This window comes from Lepidochelys olivacea, assembly GCF_965140295.1.
Source record: "Lepidochelys olivacea isolate rLepOli2 genome assembly, chromosome: 1".
In the NCBI taxonomy this organism is placed as follows: Eukaryota; Metazoa; Chordata; order Testudines; family Cheloniidae; genus Lepidochelys; species Lepidochelys olivacea.
In genome coordinates, this window is record NC_140411.1 from 331,266,523 (window position 1) to 331,289,193 (window position 22,671).

General features: G+C 39.9%; 1 protein-coding gene across 7 annotated transcripts in view; it reads right to left on the reverse strand.

Moving 5' to 3' along the window:
* The window catches only part of MAGI2 (membrane associated guanylate kinase, WW and PDZ domain containing 2), a 1,196,373-nt gene that overhangs the window by 539,644 nt on the left and 634,058 nt on the right, over positions 1 to 22,671 (reverse strand). The gene's annotated exons all lie outside the window — the stretch shown is intronic.

Here is a 22,671-nt window from a genome sequence, read left to right on the forward strand (position 1 = left end):
AAAAAACCCTTTTTGGTTTAACATTTTGTTCGTGTGATCTCTTGTTAGATGATAATTTTTGAGTTGTTTGAAGTGGACCACACAAGGTGTTCAGAGATCTGAAGCTTTTAAAACAACTGCTATCTTTTTTTTCTAAACAAGACTTCAACTTTTGGGGGGTGGAGTGAGGTAAAGGGGAATCCCAATTCTAAAAACTGGCACACAGCGTATATATAAGTATGTTGGATGGACAATTCTGAAGTTATTCACTGTGGAAAAACTGATCCCTGGGAGCTCTGCACGGTTTCCTGACTTTGTGATAAGTGATGAAAACCATTGGAACACTGCAAGGGAAGAATTTCAGTCTCTGCAGCTCCTGAGCTCCTAAGAGGAAAGTTTAATAAGCACTCAGGAGTCAGGTTTGTCCGGAGAGAAAATGTAGCACTTTCTATTAACTGTACAAAACACTGAGGGCCCAATCAAGCAATGCTCATGGACACCTGTGCTTAATATCATTCTGAGTCTGCTCAAGCTCTGGAGACATCCAGGTTAGACTAGGGATGCTCAGAGACTTAATATCGGGATAATAACAAGGAGTCATGACCCTGTTTTGAAAAAGGAATTTTTGGTGCATTGAAGTTGGGCTGTACTTAGTCATAGCATTGGGAAGCACATAATACAAAACATAAGAAGACAATTATCAGCCAAAAATACTAGAAAAGATGTAGTTAAGGTTATAAAGAGATTATCTATTTAAAAAAACCTAAAACCTAAAAAAATGCTATTTTTTACACACAGAAAAAATATCTAAAGCTAGGCAATTTGGTGTTACATTCACAAAAAAAAAAAACCCGAAACATCTGAGTCAAGAAAATTTATCAGAATTTCTGGAATTACTCCTCTGAGTTCCAACAACAGACTTAAGTTTCCCTCTTGTCTCTATCCTGATTACCATCTCTGATCACCTTTCCCTATTTAAGTTTCACTGTTAGACCACAAATCTCTATTATCTCACAGAAAAATCTATGTAGTGACTTATAAACTGTGAATCAAACCCCTAAATTGGATGCTAGAGACCAAACCCTTCACCTCCCTCATCATATGGACCAAAGACCATAACATCAGACCCATTATCCTTCATAAATGGTCCACATAAGACACTGTTCTCATCTGAGTCAACTATTGGCTAAATACACCAACTCTACCTAATCCAACTTCTCAAGATCAGTCAGAACACATGCTCCAGATACAGACCAATTTGTGCAATCTCCATTCTGAACATATAGGCTCTTACCTACTCCCCACAACTCCGTCTACACATGTGTGAGATCTCCACGTACCTGATATGCCTATTATATAATCAGACAACAAAGAGACATAACACTATAATTCAGATAACCAACAGGGAGTGCTTAACCTTTTTCATGCAGCCCTTAGGAATTATGCTCCATCAGCTTCCTAGTGATAGTTGCCTCCAAATTTCCTCTTGTGGGGAAAGCAGCATAGCACAGTGTTGAGAATGTCAGCATTATCTTATGTTGCACTATCTCCAGAGATTTGGGGTTATGATAATAGATGTGTTAACCACTTAGGATCCACGGTAGTATAGACTGCTATAGACTATAGACTGCCAACTCTTCAATATTCACCACTTTCCCTCTGAGTCACTACTGACCTAATTCCCCAGCATTGTGTTAAGAAACACTTCATGGTGAAGGTGCTGTCTTTTAGATAAGACATAAAACCACAAAAATGTAGTCATTAAAAACTTATGGCACTTTTCCCCAAAGTGAAGGAATGAACACAATGTCCAGGCCAAATTCCAACTAGGGTATTACATCTGCTTACTTAACTTCCCCCTCAAGTTTGTGTGTCCTAAATTGTTAAAGTGCTGCAATGTTTTATTTTGGAAGTAGCTGCAGTTCATGTCAGATAAGTTATTTCAATGTATAGTATATAATCTGTGTCTCAGTTTGTAAAACGTTTTGTGATTGCACATTTCAAACGATGTTACCTTGCATTGGAAATCCCAGTTTGCAAATTGCCAAGTTACAGTCCCTGAAGCCTGCATGCCACAGCATTGGCCCAGTTTTCCCATACCATTTTTACACTGGTGTAACACCACTGATCTCAATGGATTTCCTCTTTAACTGCACCAGTATAAGAGTATAAGTAAACCCTATAAACAAACCCACAAGCATTTCTGGATTAAAATATTATTTATTGTAGTCTTTTATTCTACTGCTTCATTAATATAACAACAAGGGGGTTTACTTTATTACTAGCTACAGAAAGCACTGTGTGCACATGAACATCTTGCTCATCTCTTTGCAAAAACAGGATAACCTCCTTATGGAGAAGCAAACCTTAAGAGGACATACTTGCTACTGCTTGTAATGTTTAGCTTATTACTAATGTAGAAAGAAAATCACAAGAATCATAGAATATCAGGGTTTGAAGGGACCTCAGGAGGTCATCTAGTCCAACCCCTTGCTCAAAGCAGGACCAATCCCCAACTAAATCAACCAGAAGAAGGCTAGCTGCCATGTTGTTAGGAAGGTAGTTTGAGAAAAAATGTAATCTAGTTCCAGTTCCATAACAAAAGGCCCCGGGCGTGTCAAGGACACCAACAGGAACATGTATGAGGGATAGTTATGACAACTGCAATCTGGGGACACATAATTCACACCCCCACCCTCAGCCCTTTGTTTCTGATAAATCAGATAGGAGTGGAGGATACAGCTTTCTTAGAAACTAAAGGCTCAGTCCTGTGAGTACTGAATGCCTTCTACTCTCGCTGAGTTCACTGAGGTGAGTGTACTGAGCATCTCTCAAGACAGGGCTTTTAAGACCACCATTCTAGCCTCAGATGCCTGCAGCTACTACTGAAGTTTTGGGGACCAATTATCCTGTCACCATCAGTTTCACACAGGTGTAATTATATTGACTTCAGTGTAGTGACTTCTGATTTCCACTGATGAGAAAGGAAAATCCAGCCAGGTCAGAACTGTGTACATGCATCCAAGGACAAAATTTGGCCTTAAATCTTTCAGTCAAGACCAGCCTTTGGAAGAGCTCAATTTACTCTCTAATCCCTTGTTCCCATCCCCAGTGCTGGGCTGGTTGCACAATTCTGAAATGTATGGTTTGGTAATTTAGTTATCTGGAAAAACTCAGTTCAGATGTAGTTTGTTTTTGCCCTTCTACTTTTACTCCAGTTTTTAAAAACTATTTTACACTTTGACAGAACTCTACATAAAAGCAAAATGATTTGTATATGGCCAATTAGCTTATCTGAATGAGATCCCATGTTCTGTGCTCTACTAAGGAAACCAGAAAGATTAGTTGAGTAAGTGAGGTATAGAACAGCCTAAACCAACTTAACAGGTGATGTTACCTTTCATGTAGAGTTCTAAAATCAGAATCAAGAGGTACAAAGTAAGGAGACCTCAATTATTGTTTATACAGTCACCATTTTCTTAGTTTTAATATTGCTTATGACATAACAACCCTGGATGTGTGAAACAAAAAGAAGGTACCAGACTATATTACAATAGTTCATTACTTGTTTTTAGATGTGCGTTATAGTAGGATAGACAGACATCTAGTGGGATTGACAGTTATCTATGTACAATTGCCAATGCTCCATGCTCTGCACTGGTTACCTATTTACTCCAAAATGAAATTCAAGAAATTTTTAAAGCCTCAAAGCATCTGGAGTCCCACTGCCTGGGAGATGTCCTCTTCTGTTTTGTCATAAGGGTTACTGTAAGATCAGATGAGGCAGCTTTGATGTCAGTTAGAAATTTCTAAGGCTGGTAGCAGAGTGTTTTCAGAAGAAAGCATTTGCCTTTTGGAATTTGCTTCTTCTGCTGGCACTACCAGGGTAAGTTTGACTCTTAGGGAGCAGCGTAAGACTCACACACTCAGCATACTGACGTTATGCCAATATTCAGGTCTCTGGCGAGGCAGCTAGGCAGTGAGACTGCAGTGAGCCATTTACCTGAGTGGCCTTTGCAATTTTGTCTATTGTTTTTTAAATTGTTTGTAGGGCACCCAGACACCAGGACAGTAGATGCTGAAGAAAACTTAAAATAAATGCAAAAGGAAATAAGCTAATATAATGGCAGTAAAGTATTTTAAAGATAACTTATACATGCACCTGCAAACCAATAAATAACATTAATTCCATGAAATACCAGTCTTATGTCTGCCACCAATGGCTGTAGTTCTCTCTTATACCTGTCCAGATGGCTGAAAGGATAAAGCATAATAGACTAAGGAGTCAAACCAACTGAACACTACTTACATTAGAAAAGCTAAAGAGATATAGTCCGATTTGCAAATGAAGGGGTCTTAGCAGAACACCAACATCCTACATCCTTGTATACATTTTGCCTTAGAAAATTTCAACAATATTTAATTAGCTGTTTTGTTTGTTTGGCAAATTATTCATGGACAATATTACTGTAAGGAACAGAACTGTATAGGAAATTATACCAATCTCATCAAATTACTAAATACATAAAGCAGAAAAACACCACATTCATTTTGTTCTGCTGAATTCCCAACTGAAGGGAACGTTGAACATCATTTTCAATTAAAGTGAATGTAGGTCTACTACAAGGCAAGAAGCCCCATGTGTTTATGATATTTCTCACAGTAACAGCATAAAACACAATGTCATTAAACCCCCTTTTGCCAAGGGTCACAATAGGCAAAATATTTTTTTCCATTTTTCGGAGTCACTTGTTCATTTGTTTCCACTACCAAAAATTTCTCTGGCATATTTTTTAAATAAATAATGTGGGTAGCAGTGAGCTGACACCAAAATCCCTGAAGTATTTTTCAGGGTTAATCATTTCAAACTCCATTAATGAGCAGTGGTCTGACACCAATATTCCTGGAGTATAGCTTAGTTTAATCATTCTAAACCCCACTAATAAGCACAGTCTAAAAGCTATGGAATGAAACAAAACCAGGCACTTAGCGATTGCTGAGCTATACCATTAGATTTAACTTATGTGTTCCGTGGTCAGAAAAAAACAGAAATTATATGCAATAGTGTTTCTTTTCCTAGGACAGGTATTGAGCATTTCCTGGCCTAAACTGTTGTAAAATGATACTGCCACATTCCATCCCAGAGCTGGTGGGTGATGTGATTCCTGTTAATCACATCCTTCATTCCCTATGCACCAGATACTCTCATTGATAACAGCTGGAGTCATAGGTGAGCTATTAGGGCCCCATCCAATGTCTGCTGAAGCCAATAGGTGCCTGTCCATTTACTTCAGTGAGCACTGCATTAAGCTCATAAAGAACAAGTGGTACAATTGTTTGTGAAGCACTTTAGGACAAAAGTCTTAAAGCATGTGTTATAATTTTTTTGGAAATACTAAAATGTAATATCACCCAAAACAGTTGAAAAAATTTCACAATTTTGGTACATCCACATTCTATAATATCTCATCATGCCGATGACAACGTATTCTATATTTCACATGAAAATAATCTTAAAGACTTCCTGGAGTCAAGGCCACAGCAAGAACACGTCGCTGAAGGGACTGAAAAGCAGACAGGACTTCTACAACAGGAGTTACTTTGTTTTCTCTTCTCCTTCAAACTCCTTCACTGATAATTATACCTAATAGAGCTGGGCAATTTTTTGTAATTTCAATTTTTTAAAAATGGCAACATATTAAGAGATTTTTGTAAAATACTTCTCCTGTTTTTTAATTGTGTCTAATATCTAATCAAAGAACAAAGATCTATCTCTTATTAGAATGTACCATTTCGTAAGTTGAAAATACTCTGTTTTGTAAATACTACCAGCATTTTATTCATACATGGCTGATATCCCATTAGAAAAACAGGTTTGGCAATAATTAATACTAGGAAGAATCTTGTGTGTATAGACTATATTAACATTGCTAGAATGTAAATACCTTGCTAAAGGGAAAATTCTAGTCTTACCCATTAGAAGAAAATGAAGAATTGTTGTCCTTTAATATAAAGAATCAGTATCTCTAAGGTCACTAAGGAGTAATAAATTACTCAGTTTCTGCCACCTGAAATGAGGTGTTGGGGTGGGGGCAAGGTAAAAGGAACACTGGCTTTTGTGAGAGTGTCCGACTACATCTAGTCTTAAACAGTCCTAGTCTTTTAACCTTCAGTGCACTCCACAAGGCCCATTTGTTTTCCTTAGCTATGAAGGATTGGAAGAACTTTGGTAGAGGATTAAAAACATCTTAAATATGTTGTCAGCTGCTGTGTTATTACACATTGCCATTATTGGGCAAAGGAGTGATTACTGGAGTAATCTATTTTTATAACTGTATTTTTAGATCAATACATCCATTCATCCTGGGCTGCTTAGGACATATACAAGTGTGTGCATACATTGTGTTACAACAAGGAAACATCTTCAGTTCTTCAAAACTCAAGGCAAGTTTTCTGCATAAATGTTAGTTAAACTAGTGCCAAATAATTTGGATTAGTAAACCTCAAATTTATAGTACTTTTTACAGAACTTTTTTTTTATTCAAAGTACGTCCACTAGGAATCCTATTTCAGCAAAATCTGGATTTTATTTTTCTCATTTGTTTTTGCACATTGGGGTTGGCACAGCACAATGCACACAAATATTAAATAGAGATGGCCTCTACTCCTAAAAGCTCATATTATGAAAAACAGATACACTGGAGCTGAGCAGCACTGTAAAATGTGGAGGTGGGAATGACAGTGTGTTGGTTGCTTAGTCACTGGTTTGTTTGTTTGTTTGTTTAAATTACAGACTCGTTGCGGAAGTACATAGGTCTAAAGAGTGACATTGAAACCGGCACTACCAGTGTAACAGAAGGAACACAATGGGAAATGGGCTCAGGATGTAGGCAGAGGCAGAACTGTGCAAGGTGCTAGTTTCTGCCTTTGTCTAAAATGTAAATATACTGGGCCAGATCTAGAGCTACTCTGATTTACATCCACTGAGGATCTGACCTGCTGTATGATGACGACGATGCCCTTTGGGGGCAGGCACTGACAGAAAAAGATGTGGGGGTAGTGGTGGATAATCTGCTGACTGTGATGCTGGGCCAAAAGGACTAATGTGATCCTTGGGTGCATAAACAGGGGAATGTCAAGTAGGGGCAGAGAGGTTATTCTACCTCTGCATTTGGCACTGGTACAATTGCTGCTGGAATACAGTGTCCATTTCTGGTGTCGACAATTCAAGAAGGATGCTGATAAACTGGAGAGGGTTCAGAGAGGAGTCACAAGAATGATTAAATGATTAGAAAACATGCCTTACAGTGTCAGACTCAATCTATTTAGCTTAACAAAGAGAAGGTTAAGGGGTGACTTGATTATAGTCGTTAAGTACCCACATGGGGAACAAATATTTAATAATGGGTTCTTCAATCTAGCAGCGAAAGGTAAACCCCAATCCAATGGCTGAAAGTTGAAGCTAGATAAAATTCAGACGGGAAATAAGGTGCACATTTTTCATGGTGAAAATAATTAAGCATTGGAACAATTTACCTGGGGTTGTGGTGGATTGTCCAGCACTGGCCATTTTTAAATCAAGATTGGGTGTTTTTCTGAGAGATCTGATCCAGGAATTATTGGGGGAAGTTCTATGGCCTGTGCTATACAGGAGGTCAGAACGGATGATCACAATGGTCCCTTCTGGCCTTGGAATCTATGAATTCTAGAAAAAATTTCTCCACAAATCAACACAACTCATTGTATAGTAATCATGGTATAAAGTAGGTCAGTTTCTTGCTGTTGGTAAACTCCTCATTCCATCTTCAGAGTTTCTACTTTTAAAGATGACTTTGACCCAATAATAAATCAATCTATAGAAGAGTTCATCATCTGTACAGATTCTGAGAAAATGAAAGGTCTTTTTGCATTATCTTTACCAGGAGTACCTTTTAAGATGTAACAATGACATTCACAGATAAAAGCTAATAACGGAGAAGTGTGAATACCTTGTGTCAAATCAAGCATTGAAGATTGCAGCCATGGTTGTAAAATAATAATAATAGTAATATGGAAATCACTTGTACGCACAGATTTTATAGGAATCCACAGCAGCTAAAATGTATTGTACGTAATTCTTGGGAGAACTCAGACTGGAAATTTATGGGCATTCTGGCATCTAAGGATCTAGTTAGTAGATTACCTGTCTGTTATCTGCCAGAGAAAATGTACCTTTCAGTGTTCATAAAGTGAAACAGATGAAAAGAAAATAAATTACTTGCAAATCTTTCTGAACTCCAAATTGTTGTCTGAAATGTTTCTTTAAAGTGTGAATTAAAAGCTTACTGGAAACAATGGAAGATGCTGGAATTTCTTTCATGAAATTCATCAGTGCCCTAGATCACACTTCCATAAAATTTCCCATTGCCAGTTCCCTTTTCAGGCTTATGTTAAAACTAAAATACCACAATTGGACTCATAAAGGCAGGCTGGTGAGTAAGCAGTGATGTCACTTCTGAAGAGAAGCTGGATATATGTGATTGGCATTTGGAAAATCTATTCACAGACTTATACTTTCAAGATTTCTTCTGTTTCAAAGGTATTTAGTGAATCATTTCCACGGATTTCCATTCTTTGAGATAGAGACATAGAGAGGGAGAGATACTGTGGTAAATCCCAATTTCTTTTAGAAGCCTGGATGCTCAATCGCATTGACCACCCAACCCTTTACTCCCACATGGATATTTAGTCCCAGGTCAGGTCAACATAACATAATTTTGCTGGCATGTCCCTGACTGACACAGCTACGCTGGCAACGCTCCCCCATCATGTAGATACAGCTACACTGGCAAGAATCCTTTTGCTTGTATAGTTTATGTAATTCAGGTTTAATTATACTGGCAAAAGATCTCCTTGTGATGGTATAAGTTGCATCTTAACTAGGGGTCTCTGCCAGTATGGCTATACCACTACATCTGTATTGGCAAAAGCCTTTCTAGTGTAGACTAGCCACCCCACTGAAGCCAACAGGTCTATGTGTGAGTTTAAACACACACAAGAGCAATTATTTTTAGGATCATGCCATAAGTTAGGAAGCTACTATGTGTGGATATTTGTGTGTGTGTGTATGTGTGTGTTTCATTTATGTATTATTGGAGATTTGGGAAAGTCTGCAACTAATGAGTTATATACAGATTACGGTGACCACCTTTTCAAAAGGCAAAAGCGGGACACATGCAGGAGCCCTGCCCCACTCCGTGGCCCCGTCTCTGCTCCCTTCCCCACACGAGGCCCCACCCCCCTGCTTCTGCTCTTCCTCCTGAGGCCCTGTTCCTTGTCCAGGCTGGAAACTGGAGCCCTGTGTAGTAGGAGCTGCCCAAGGAGCCTGGGCCACGCTGGGGAGCCCTGAACTCTCCACCTACACTGGGCAGAGGACTGAGGTGCGGAAGAGCAGCCCCTGGCCCATGTCACTGCCACCCGGGGGGGGGGAGCGGGGACAGAAGGAGCAGGGGGCAGCGCCTTGTGGAGAGGGGAGGCTAAGGCCCACCTCATCCCCCCACCTTCCCCCATTGCGAACAGGCTGGCACCTCCCTTGAGTCTCAGGCAGGTGCGAAGCACCGCTGCAGGGAATCCGGGACAGTCCTTCAGCCCAGGACCAGGACTCGAACTCTGCATTTTGGAACTGTCCCGCCAAATTTAGGGCAGGTGGCCACCCTAATACAGATGTGGTTGGATGTTACTACTTACATTAAGAGAAATGTGACTCATTATATGTACAATGCTTTCTCCTGTTAGGAGAGCTTAATAGGGACATCATCTCAGGATTTGTGGCAGAATAAAGATGGTCACATTGGCCCTATCTACACTAGACTTTTTTGGGGGGGGGACGGACTCCATTGCTTTACCTCCAGGGGAGGTAACTATGGCAGCAGTAGTTTAGACAGGGCTCAAGCAGCTGCTGGCATGTCTATAACTACTAAGCAGAATTAGACAACACAGTGGCAAACGTACCCTCTGCAGTCTCAAAGGCTGGGGCGGGTCTTTGCCTGGACCAGCAGGAAAAAGGGGTAGAGGCTCCTCTAAGGGTCCACCCCTCACTTGGGGGTCTGCATTATCTGAGTAGGTGGGCAGGCTGTTGGGGCTCAGGTACGCCATTGGACTCTGTATAGCCCTCTAGCCTGAGCCCAGACTTGGGAGAAAGCATCTCCTAAAGAAGCTGAGGAACTGGTCTGGGGCTCCGAATGTGTGGTACAGTGAGGATATAACCCCCTTCCACCAGCCTGTACAGACTTACGATCCCAGAGTGCCTCCTCATGGTGAGACCCAGCACCGCAACAGCTCTGCCTCATTTTCCCCACAATATTCTTCAGCCTACTCCTGTCATAGACGTGACTTGGCCAAGCTATTCAACTCCCCTGGAATAACTGAGTTCCTTAAAGTCCAACAAAAGACAGACAGAAAGGAATCTTCAGTCCCCTTCTTTACAGGGAGGCCACAGCCACAACAGCCTGCCTTAATAGCCACCAACAGGCACCTGGGCTCTGGTCCACTTAACAGTCTGGTCCAGGCCTATTCTCTTACAAAAGGCTCTGGCTGGCCATAGTCCTCAGACAATCTGGACCCCAACCAGGCTTTTTGCCCCCAGGGAGGAGCAGTCTGTTCACTCTCCTCCTATGTCAGACTTCAGCTGCTGGGCTTTTCTCCTCAGAAGCCCAACACCCAGCACACGTGTAGCAGGGCAGGGCTAAACAAACAGTGCAGACTGGCCCAGGCCTCCAGGCCGTTAGAGAGGCAGGCATCCCTGTTACACAGCCCCTTAATCCCTATATGAGGGGAGGGTTGTGAGGTCCCAGAAATGGTTTTGGGACCAGGTGTGGAGAACTGATGGCAACCCTCTACCAGGTGGAAACAATTAAAAAGAGAATCTGTACTGTATGCGTAATTGTGGGATATTTCACAAATAAATTGATAAAATTGCAGCCTAATTAAATCACATCCCTTGCATTTTGTCTTTTTTCCCCAGAGTCTGGGACAATGCTGTGCCCTATACATGCTAGGACTTCCTCTATTCCCACCACCAGTTCATCTGTCCCAGTGCTAATGCAGTGATGGGCTGATTTCCCCTGAAATGAGTAGACAAAGACACTGTATTGCAAGGTGTAAATATACTTCACCTGCTTCAGTACTGGTAAGTGAAATATATGACAGTTTACAAAATACAAGTGATATTATAGTATTCTGCTATATATATGTGTGTGTGTTCACCTACCTGCAATTTTTAAAAGATGGAGATATAATCACAGCATAACAGGGTACAACTCCACTGTTTTATGCGGCAATAAATATGATCAATATTTTGATCAACCAGTTGTGTACCATCTTCTCAGATGGCTCGCAGACATTGCTACAAAGAATTTCTGAACAGATCCAAATCTGACACAGGTCAATGGCAGTACATTGGAAATTATCTACAGTGGCAATGAAAATAAATAACACCATTTACATGGGGCTGAACACTGGTTCCCTGACTCTTCTAAGATGAGTCTATTTGTGGAATACAGTACTGTTCAGTTTCAGTAAGCGCATCAGAATCTGGTCCATAAAGCTTTACATTGTTGAAACACTGTACACATATTATTCTACACTCTGATATTTTTAATTTCTTTAACTTTTGTAATTAAACATTTTTAAAAGCAAGAGCTGAAGAGAAGAACATCTGATATACATTATGGTAGCAGCTATTCTACATAAGGATTATTATACAGTATTGCGTAAGCATTGCATAAGGTTGTTAGTAGTTTATACATTGCTTAGAGAGCATGTGTAACTGTATGCTCAACTGATCATACACGTTCTATTTAATATACTCTTTTAGGGCAAGGTTGTTGTGATTATTATCAGGATTTCAACTGTACTGAAATAAAGACAGTAGTTGAGGCTTCATTGGGCTTGTCCATACCTTGAAGGGACAAGTGGAAGCCAAGGCTAAATTTGTTTGAATTTTATTGGAAGTGTATGTTAAAATACTGCACTTTGGGGGAAAACAATTTGGGAAATCTTAAAAGGATACTACTAGACTAAGATAAATTCTGTAGGAGCAGGAATCTCAATAACAAGATTAAAGAATAAAAAGCAATACTTATTGTGGGGGAATCTTTCTGACACAAAGTCTCAAACCCTCTCTTCATAGTTTTCTTAGGCTACGGCTACGCTAGAGAGTTTACAGCGGCGGAGTTGCAGCGATGAAGCTGTGTCGCTCTAAGCCGACAGGAGAAAGCTCACCCATCTACTTAACTACTCCAGCCCCGCGAACGGCAGTATCTATGTTGGTGGGAGAGCTTCTCCTGTCCACACTGGCACCTAGGGTCAGTGTAACTTATGTCGCTCATGGGGGTGGCTTTTTCACACCCCATAGCAATATAAGTTATATCACAATAAGTGCTAGTGTAGACATAGCCTTAGATATTAGTTTGAGGCTAAATAAAATATAAACATCTGATAAGAGATTGGAGTGTGAGCTGATCCGTTGCACATCCATCCACTGAAACTAAAAGTTCTTGGAAAAATTACACTATCTGGCTTCAGGACACAGAAAAGAACTGCAAGTTTGTTGGCCTTTATTTTTTGTCCTCATATTAGACTGTAGATCAGATTGTAGGATCAGGGTCTTGGTTTGGTGGTTTAAATTTAAGCATTTAAGGGATGAGTATAAAAATATTGCTCGGGCATGCAGGAGTGAAATCAGGAAGGCCAAATCACACCTGGAATTGCAGCTAGCAAGAGATGTTAAGAGTAACAAGAAGGGTTTCTTCAGGTATGTTAGCAACAAGAAGAAAGTCAAGGAAAGTGTGGACCCCTTACTGAATGAGGGAGGCAACCTAGTGACAGAGGATGTGGAAAAAGCTTGCCTCTGTCTTCACGAACAACGTCAGCTCCCAGACTACTGCACTGGGCAGCACAGCATAGGGAGGAGGTGACCAGCCCTCTGTGGAGAAAGAACTGTGGTTCGGGACTATTTAGAAAAGCTGGATGTGCACAAGTCCATGGGGCCAGATGCGTTGCATCCAAGAGTGTTAAAGGAGTTGGCGGATGTGATTGCAGAGCCATTGGCCATTATCTTTGAAAACTCATGGTGATCGGGGGAAGTCCCGGACGACTGGAAAAAGGCTAATGTAGTGCCCATCTTTAAAAAAGGGAAGAAGGAGGATCCTGGGAACTACAGGCCAGTCAGCTTCACCTCAGTCCCTGGAAAAATCATGGAGCAGGTCCTCAAGGAATCAATTCTGAAGCACTTAGAGGAGAGGAAAGTGATCAGTAACAGTCAGCATGGATTCACAAAGGGCAAGTCATGCCTGACTAATCTAATTGCCTTCTATGATGAGATAACTGGTTCTGTGGATGAAGGGAAAGCAGTGGACGTGTTGTTCCTTGACTTTAGCAAAGCTTTTGACACTGTCTCCCACAGTATTCTTGCCAGCAAGTTAAAGAAGTATGGGCTGGATGAATGCACTATAAGGTGGATAGAAAGCTGGCTAGATTGTCGGGCTCAACGAGTAGTAATCAATGGCTCCATGTCTAGTTGGCAGCCGGTATCAAGTGGAGTGCCTCAAGGGTCAGTCCTGGGGCTGGTTTTGTTCAATATCTTCATAAATGATCTGGAGGATGGTGTGGATTGCACTCTCAGCAAGTTTGCAGATGACACTAAACTGGGAGGAGAGGTAGATACGCTGGAGGGTAGGGATAGGATACAGAGGGACCTAGACAAATTGGAGGATTGGGCCATAAGAAATCTGATGAGGTTCAACAAGGACAAGTGCAGAGTCCTGCACTTAGGATGGAAGAATCCAATGCACCGCTACAGACTAGGGACCGAATGGCTCGGCAGCAATTCTGCAGAAAAGGACCTAGGGGTTACAGTGGACGAGAAGCTGGATATGAGTCAACAGTGTGCCGTTGTTGCCAAGAAGGCCAATGGCATTTTGGGATGTATAAGTAGGGGCATTGCCAGCAGATCGAGGGACGTGATCATTCCCCTCTATTCGACACTAGTGAGGCCTCATCTGGAGTACTGTGTCCAGTTTTGGGCCCCACACTACAAGAAGGATGTGGAAAAATTGGAAAGAGTCCAGCGAAGGGCAACAAAAATGATTAGGGGACTAGAACACATGAGTTATGAGGAGAGGCTGAGGGAACTGGGGATGTTTAGTCTACGGAAGAGAAGAATGAGGGGGGATTTGATAGTTGCTTTCAACTACCTGAAAGGGGGTTCCAAAGAGGATGGCTCTAGACTGTTCTCAGTGGTAGCAGATGACAGAACAAGGGGTAATGGTCTCAAGTTGCAGTGGGCGAGATTTAGGTTGGATATTAGGAAAAACTTTTTCACTAGGAGGGTGGTGAAACACTGGAATGCGTTACCTAGCGAGGTGGTGGAATCTCCTTCCTTAGAAGTTTTTAAGGTCAGGCTTGACAAAGCCCTGGCTGGGATGATTTAATTGGGGATCGGTCCTGCTTTGAGCAGGGAGTTGGACTAGATGACCTCCTGAGGTCCCTTCCCACCCTGATATTCTATGATTCTATGATAAAACTCAGCTGGTGCCTAAAAGGCTTAGTATCACAATGGGAGATGCATATACAAATAACAAAGATTCAAATAAATGAACAGTAATGGAAATAAAGTCACTTTACATAACAACACACACCAAAAGATGGACAACCAAAGTCTGTGAGGACCAAATTCTAAGCAGGCACCAACATGCCATAAGAGCAAGGAAGAACAGAGCCACAGGCAGCTGGGGTCTCTCAGCAAGGAAACCTGTCCGTGCAGGATAAGATTTCTCATGAAGGACAACCACCACACACTGCCAGGAGCACTTTGCTGCTCTTCTGAGTAGGAATAAAATGCATACTATGTAGTTGCTGGTCAGTGTTTCCAATGGTAGCACACACACTGGTCAGCCGGGAGGTTAGATATGACCATCTTCCAGCAGACCACACTCTTCTGAGAACTGCTGCAAACTTGAGAACAATAGCTATTGTAAAAAGAAAAGGAGTACTTGTGGCACCTTAGAGACTAACCAATTTATTTGAGCATGAGAGTTAGAGTTAGTCTCTAAGGTGCCACAAGTACTCCTTTTCTTTTTGCGAATACAGACTAACACGGCTGTTACTCTGAAACCTGTCAAATAGCTATTGTGACTCCGCATGTACCCTGGTATGACATGCAGGTGTTTTCTTCGGCTGCTTATGTGACAAGAAGAGCTCCTTTCACCCTCTTGTGCCCATTGTCTTTCAGTGCAAAGGGCAGGATTTGTCTATTCCAAAATAATTTGGACTACCGGATATCTAGATATATCTAGTTGTTGAATATCCACGTACCCCATTTTCTGGTGTTTTTCTGCAGACACTATTTTCTCATATGCAAAATAAACTCTTGATTGGCTAATGTGCTTACACAGTAAATTCCAAGTAAATATAATATTTTGTCTTCTATACTACTTTTGTGTTTTCAAACAGTGATTCATGAAATGTAGCCTCCAACATTATTATGAATAATTAGGTTGCTGGAGCACTTTTACTACATTAGGTATCTGAGGAGAAAATTTATTATTTTAAAACCATCATGATTTTTATGTTAAATCATTTGTAAAAATAACACCATGTGAAATATAGATTCCTTGGGTCACTAGAGAAAACTATTCTCTGCTTAACTCACATTAATAAAATATCAATAGTGAGATACATAAATTATTTCTACAATAGTCACTATTTTATAGGATATTCACAAGAATGAGAATGCTGCTGCTGATTTAGGGTTATGGTGTAACTGGATAAAGAACATGGATGATAGAGAAAAATGTTCTTTCTCCTCCTGCAGATAGAAAAAATAAGCTTAGATTTAATGTCTAATAAATAAGTAAATCAGAGGAGAATATAGCGATCTCAAGATGAGCAAATGAGATTTGCATTTAATTCTGAATGGAGTCAGACCCATGGATGCAGGTCATTTTTATCTCCTACAGGAATGATTTCAAACATCTAGGTCTAGCACTTGTCAAAGTACTGTCTCCCACAGTCATCAGTTGCCCCCACTAATAGATAGTTTCATTGTTCCAGCAGAATATAGCTGTCATGGGAGGTCATGGCTGCACAGTTTGGGATAATCTGGCAGAGAGTGTTTAATGCCAAGACAGAGAACAACTACTGTATTCATATAATACAGGGAACAAAGCACTTCCAGATGTGCTCATGGTGATCTGTGCTGCTAAGCAGGACTCCTGAACTTCATACAAGTTATAACATGTGGCTTCATTCTTAGATATGAGCTATAATAATCAAGTTTACAATGACCAGTTATGTAATAACGAGGAATGGGCTGATTCCACTTATTTTGGCATCATTCAGATACCAAGAACAAGCTATTATGTCTGTTAAATACTAGCTAATAACACCAGCCAATTAAAAGTAGCTACAAAAACGTTAAACACATGTAATTACATTAAATTACTTCATGTAACTACATTGAATTACTATTTAAGAATATATAGAGTGAACTACAGTAACTACAGTGAATTACTGTAACAGTTCTGTAACTCTCAGACATTTCTTTTTTTTAAGGGGTCATTGATTCTACTTCCCAATATAATCTGAGATGCTTGATTAGTTTGCAAATGGTATTCGAACCAAGTATTCATTACCATCCAAAGAATAACTTACTGGTATCTCTAGCTTGCCCAAAATACGGGACAATATATATGTGTTCTTTGGCACCCTATGAACAAGAACAATCTTTATACTGGAATTTAGTCAGGTCTAGTTCCTTCTTTCCAGGCATCTTAGTACATTTCCTTCTGAAGACCTCTCTTCATGATTCATGCAGATTAATGCTATCTTTTGCTCAGACTAATCAGCAGTATAGTGCAAATTCTAGTGCCAGTATATTTTTCTGACACTGAATGCTGTCAGTATCACAGCGGTCCCTTGATCACACTATGTAACGATTTCACTGCAGTTAAACAGTCTGTATTTATGGCAACTTTTATAGCATGCCAATTTACTTCAAATGATCTACAAGAAACATTTGTCCTACCTCTTAATTAATCCATAATGTTAAATTCAATATTTGCTTAGCATTAGGTATGATTATGTCCACAAGCTAAGTTTTTGTAACTCTGTGCCATATAAATTGTTGCCCGTTGGCCAAGCCGTGATCAGTTTTCAGGCCTTGCAATAGATCAATTTTTGTTGTTGAAGAGAAATTAATCTCATGAAGTCAACTAGGACATAATTTGTTTGTTTACACTATGTACTTGTTCTTACCCAAACTATGTATATGAGCCTTGTTATTCTTAAACTCATATAGACTCAACCACATAGAAGTGTTTCTAGAAACTCCAGCTCAGGCACCCTGAGCAGTCTCCAGGAACAGCTTTGTCACTGTCCCTCCAAACCTCCAGCTGTCCTTCCAACTGTCATGGAACACGAGACTTACCCTCCTGGCTGTCCAATTAGTCTCCAGTCAAGACCAAAAGAGCAGCGGCAGATTCTTCTCGCTGCCCTCTCCTGATCTATTACTACTTAGCTGATTCATCACAGAATCAGATAATGAACAGAACATGCATATACATGTTCTATACACAGAACTGGATCCATAGGACATTTCAAAAACTGGCACAATTTGTACCACTATCTCTATACCATGCAAAGATGTCAAGATTGCTGACAGAGGTCCAGTTGGTATCACACCTTTGTAATTGTCAATGGAAAGTTGTTTAAGCATACGTCCATTATGCTCGGATAAATTAGATTTATGACAAGCGTCACCCAAGTAGTGTTTCATATTTTCTCTGTATCAGAAAATCCTATTATAACTGTTAAAATGCTTTTGTGCTGTTTGCATTAGAAGGACAGAACTCTTAAAAGGATAAGAAGGAAACATGTAGGCATAGGGCAAATACATATACAACAATACAGCAGCCATTTCAAACGTCAAAAGGGAATAAGGTTAAGATAAACGAATGGTACACAAAGTCTTTTATGTCTCTGAGAAAATGTGAAACACACAGGAGCTTGGTTTATCTGTAATGGGGTATGAATTACTTCAGCTGTAACTTTTCAAATTACAGCCCTAAAGGGAGGAGTTCAACTCTTACGTCTTCCACCTATAGGTAAAAAGAGGTAGCCAAGTGGAGGAAGAAACCCACTGAAGTCTTTCCCCAGTTCCCCACATTTTCTGCAGCTAGAATAGTGGAAGGGATATTCTGGAATAGGTGGGGCCTGTGGTTAGGAGTTGCGTTCAATGTGTTTTAGAGAAGGTTCTTCTTACCCTGGCTTCCTGGCATTTCAAACAGGATATTCCTGTGCCTGGTAATAAAAATCCATACAGGGTATCTATGTGGGGCTATACCCAGGTCAGACAATATGATGCTTGTAATGCTAGTTTTTGCAACATATGTGCATGTGTGGCTGTACTAAAAAAACCCCAAACCTGAATAAACCATAATTTTGACTCCATATTTGTTTTTCTTGCTCAATTTCCTGTTTCACAGGTTTAAAACCAGTTTAACATTAATTTAATGGTTACCAGAACCCTGATAACCCAAAGTTCTCAGAAGACAGGTTAAACCTTCATGCATGTGAGGGTGATGGCCCAGCAGTGTCTCCTCACTTGCTGCCCAGTTCCCCCAACTATCCTATTTGAACGGTGGGAGCAGCCTGGCAGCCAACAGCCTGGGAGAGCACTTAGCATTTAGCTGTTTAGCAGAGTTGATCTACCATAGCTAAAGCGCTTTAATGCTGGGCCTCAGCTAAGGTGCTTTAGCTAGATAAACCTAGCTGAGGCACTTTAGTTAAAATTTCTCCCATCCCAGCTCTCTGGTGTTTCCTCCCAACAGAAACTGGGGAGCCAGCCAAGAGGCTTCCCCAATTATTCAAACATCACTTTTCTGAAAGCCACTTATCTGAAAAGTGGTCCCAACTAAACAGGGCACAAGTCATTTTTTTGATAACCTACTTGTGGAAAAATTATGTAGTTCACTGGCTCAACAATGTCAATTTTAAACCAAGGCTTTTGTTTCAAATGCTATTCACAGATTCTAGGTGGTGAGAAATGCTTCTCAGCGTAATTCTCTTGGCTAAACCAAGCATAACAAGTGAGGCTTTCTGATAAATATTAATTTTGCCAAGTTGACAATTTCCATTCAGGGTCCAATGCAACAGGCAATATTCCTATTAATACAGTCAAGGCCGATAAATCTAGCTGTACAGAAATTTGTTAGGCGTTCTGCCTGTGAAGAGAGTGCAGGGTTGAGTCTAAATGCTTATAAAGAATGACAAACATCAACTAGCAACTTTTAGGGGCAAGAAGACTAAAAAGCCAATGCAAATAGCTGTATGTAAAATCATAAGAATTGAGATAGGAAGTAACAATTATTCACAAATATCTATTTGCACAGCTTAGTAGAATTATGTGTGCTACTTCTGTCCATTACTTTCACTTTAATGAAAATTATATCACTTTCCTTTTCAGGTAAGCAGGCACTTAAGACTTCAATATGAACATTTTTAACCATATATGACTTCGTTGCTGTATATATTTTAAAATTATACCTTTCCGCTTTGAGCTCTTGTACCAGTAGTATAATTTATCAAAGAAGCCTTAAGTGCCTGCTTACCTGAAAAGGAAAGTGATATAGATTTCATTATTGTGAAAGTAATGGACAGAAGTAGCACCAAGATTCTTCTTAAACAAGGTTGTTGGAATGCATTCAGCTTCCTGTTGTGTACTGCCAGATTTCTGAGGCACACAATATTGTTGAAAGGATTACAGCATTGAACAATCTCATTTTAAAAACCTTTTATCAAATTAACAGTCTTTCCTGGAATTCGGTAATGTCAAGATCTTCCAGATGCCTTCTCTGTGGACATTATTGAATGTTTTCATAAAATCAAAGAACTTAAAACCTTCTTCTATGGCTGTCCTAAGCCTTTCTCACTAAATCTTCTGAAGGTGAAAGCTTGGTCTGAACATGACCTACCAGATCAAAATCAGCCTGTTCTTCCCTGAGTGCTTTGTCAACAACAGTTTTCATCCTATTCAAAATGATAAGGCAAATATTTTTCCAGATACACCCCTCTGCAGTTATCACAAATAAGCTGGTCCCCATTTTTAGGGATTTTACAGATGACACATCTTCTCCAATCTTTAGGACAGATCACCTTTATCAACCCATTCTGTGAAAGTTGCACATGGAATTCACCATCACTTCCTCTCCAGCTTTTACAATTCAGCATGTGTCTTACAGTCTGGTGCTTTATCACTCTTCAGCTGGTTTATAGCCTCAGTTACTTTCTCAAAAGCAATTATTTCTACTGATATAGGTTAAGTCTGCTATTCCTTCACATCTCTCAGTATGTGTTAGTGGTTCCAGGTGGCTAAGCACAGTGGATGTTCCATCCAACAGGCTTCTCTATCCTTCCTCTGTGGTTAAAATTGTACCATCTTGAACCTTTACAATGCCACAGCAGTTCAAGAATTGTGATATCAATTGTTTAGATGCTAGAAAATATTTTTTTAAAATCTCCTCTCTTGTACGCCTCCTCAGCTTCTCTTGCTTTATTTTCCAACAACAGGAGGTCAAAGCACCCTAGGGTGACTTAGTGCATGGCAAGCTAGTATGTTGTAGGTTTACACCCTGGCTTGTCGTGCACTAATTATCTGCATGGACAAGTTGTGTGTGTATGTGTGTGTGTGTGTGTGTACATGTATATTTACGAATGACATTGGTGGGCTGGTTTACACCCACTCAAGCTCCATCCTCTGAACCTAATGTTTTGTCTGTCTGATCATCCAATGCTTAAGGAACCTGAAATTGAATGACACTATAGGATGTTTAAGGATATCGTTTATGGGTTTAAGTTAGGCTAATATTAATTGATTGGAGGGTTTTAATTTTTAATGCAGTATTTGAAGAGTTTAGAAATTACCTTTTCACCACTAGATGAATGAGGATAATATACTTAAATGTTACATTTTCCGTGTGCAAATATTTGCAGGTAATTAATTTTGTAACACTGGAAAGGATTTTTTTGTGATTTGATTAGGTGTTTCAATACACATAACTGATTTTGTAGAGTTCCTACTTGCCCTCACCCCCAACAATAAATGTTTACTCGATTTATGAACAAATATAATTAAAAGAGGGCCAAACCCCAAAACCAGCCTTACTGAAACAAAACTCCCACTAGAATCAATAATACTTGACATACAAAGGAGCCAGATTATAAACTAGTGTAAATCAGCATTGCTCCATTGAAGTCAATGACAATTTGTTGCTTTAAACAAGACAAGGAGATAACCTTTTCATTTAAAATGATTTTCAATTAATTAGAACAGAGTCCATACATTGTACAATATAATCTCATATTAATTTAATTCTAAGACTTATACAATACATATAAAGCACCTGAGCCCACAGTATCAATGCAATCCTCTTTAGCTTGCTACTGCTATAGCTACAGTGTAATCCATTAAAGTGAAAGCCTACACTCAGGGTCACACAAACATTCCAGAACACTGTTAAATAAATGATCTGTTAAACCTTCATTGATCCTCTTGTATTTTTTATATTTTGGAGCAAGTTTTGCCCAGCATGAGCTGCCAGGTTTGACATAAGAAAGCAACTGAAACTGCCCAATCTGCTTCAAATGTGGATGATCCCTGCTGAATCCACAAATACCTGGCAGAAATAACCAGGTTAATAGCCACAATAATAGAGAGATTTAACAAGGAGTATTGATATAGGAATATCTTTTGTGTTACAGTCACCTCAACGATATATTTGTCGAGCGAATTCAAAAGAAATTCCTCATAACTGGTGAAAAGCTCAGAGTAAATTCACTACAACTAAAAAGGAATGGTACCTACATTCACCCACAGGGAGCCTCCAAAACCAGAAATAGGAAATCAAAACAAAAAGATTTTCAGCAAAAAATCCTAATTATTATTATGTATTTGGCAATGCCTAGGAGAACCAGTCATAGACCCGGGCTCTATTGTGGTAGGCTCTATGCAAACACACAAAAAGGACTGTCCCTGTCCCAAAAAGTCTCTATCCAAGTACAATGTAACCTACACTAGACCAATCTAAAATTGGGTCAGAACCTCCAATGTCTATTAATTACCCTGAGAATCCTTGTACTTGTCCTACTTGTCAGTGTGTATAATATTTCCCCCTCTGTGTCTGAGCCATAGAAGATGTGAATCTATTACACCCCTAGTACAGGTCTTGCCTCCCAGCTTAAGCTGTAGAGACTCATGCTGTCAACTCTGGATGTTCCTGGTTCAATCTCATGGTGTTGGCCAAGACAATGGCTATAACCTAAGCTTATTTGGTGTCCCCTTAGAAGTTCCAAAACCGGCGATTGTATGGTGTAACTGTCAATAACTTATGTTATGGACTTTTCTTTCCCCACAACTTCTTGAGAAACCACCAAAGCAAAAAGTCAATGTATTATAAAGTTTGATGAGAACATTAACGCTTTATGTACCCACTGACTGGGTCCATAACAGCAATGACCTACTAGTTGTTATTAGAAGTGCATGTGCGAGGCATCAAAAACCAGTAGAAAAAAATACAGAAAAGTAATAGCCAGACAAAATCCTATTACAAAGAATGAGGTAATTTTTCCTCCAAAGATTCCACAGTCCCTAAAGAT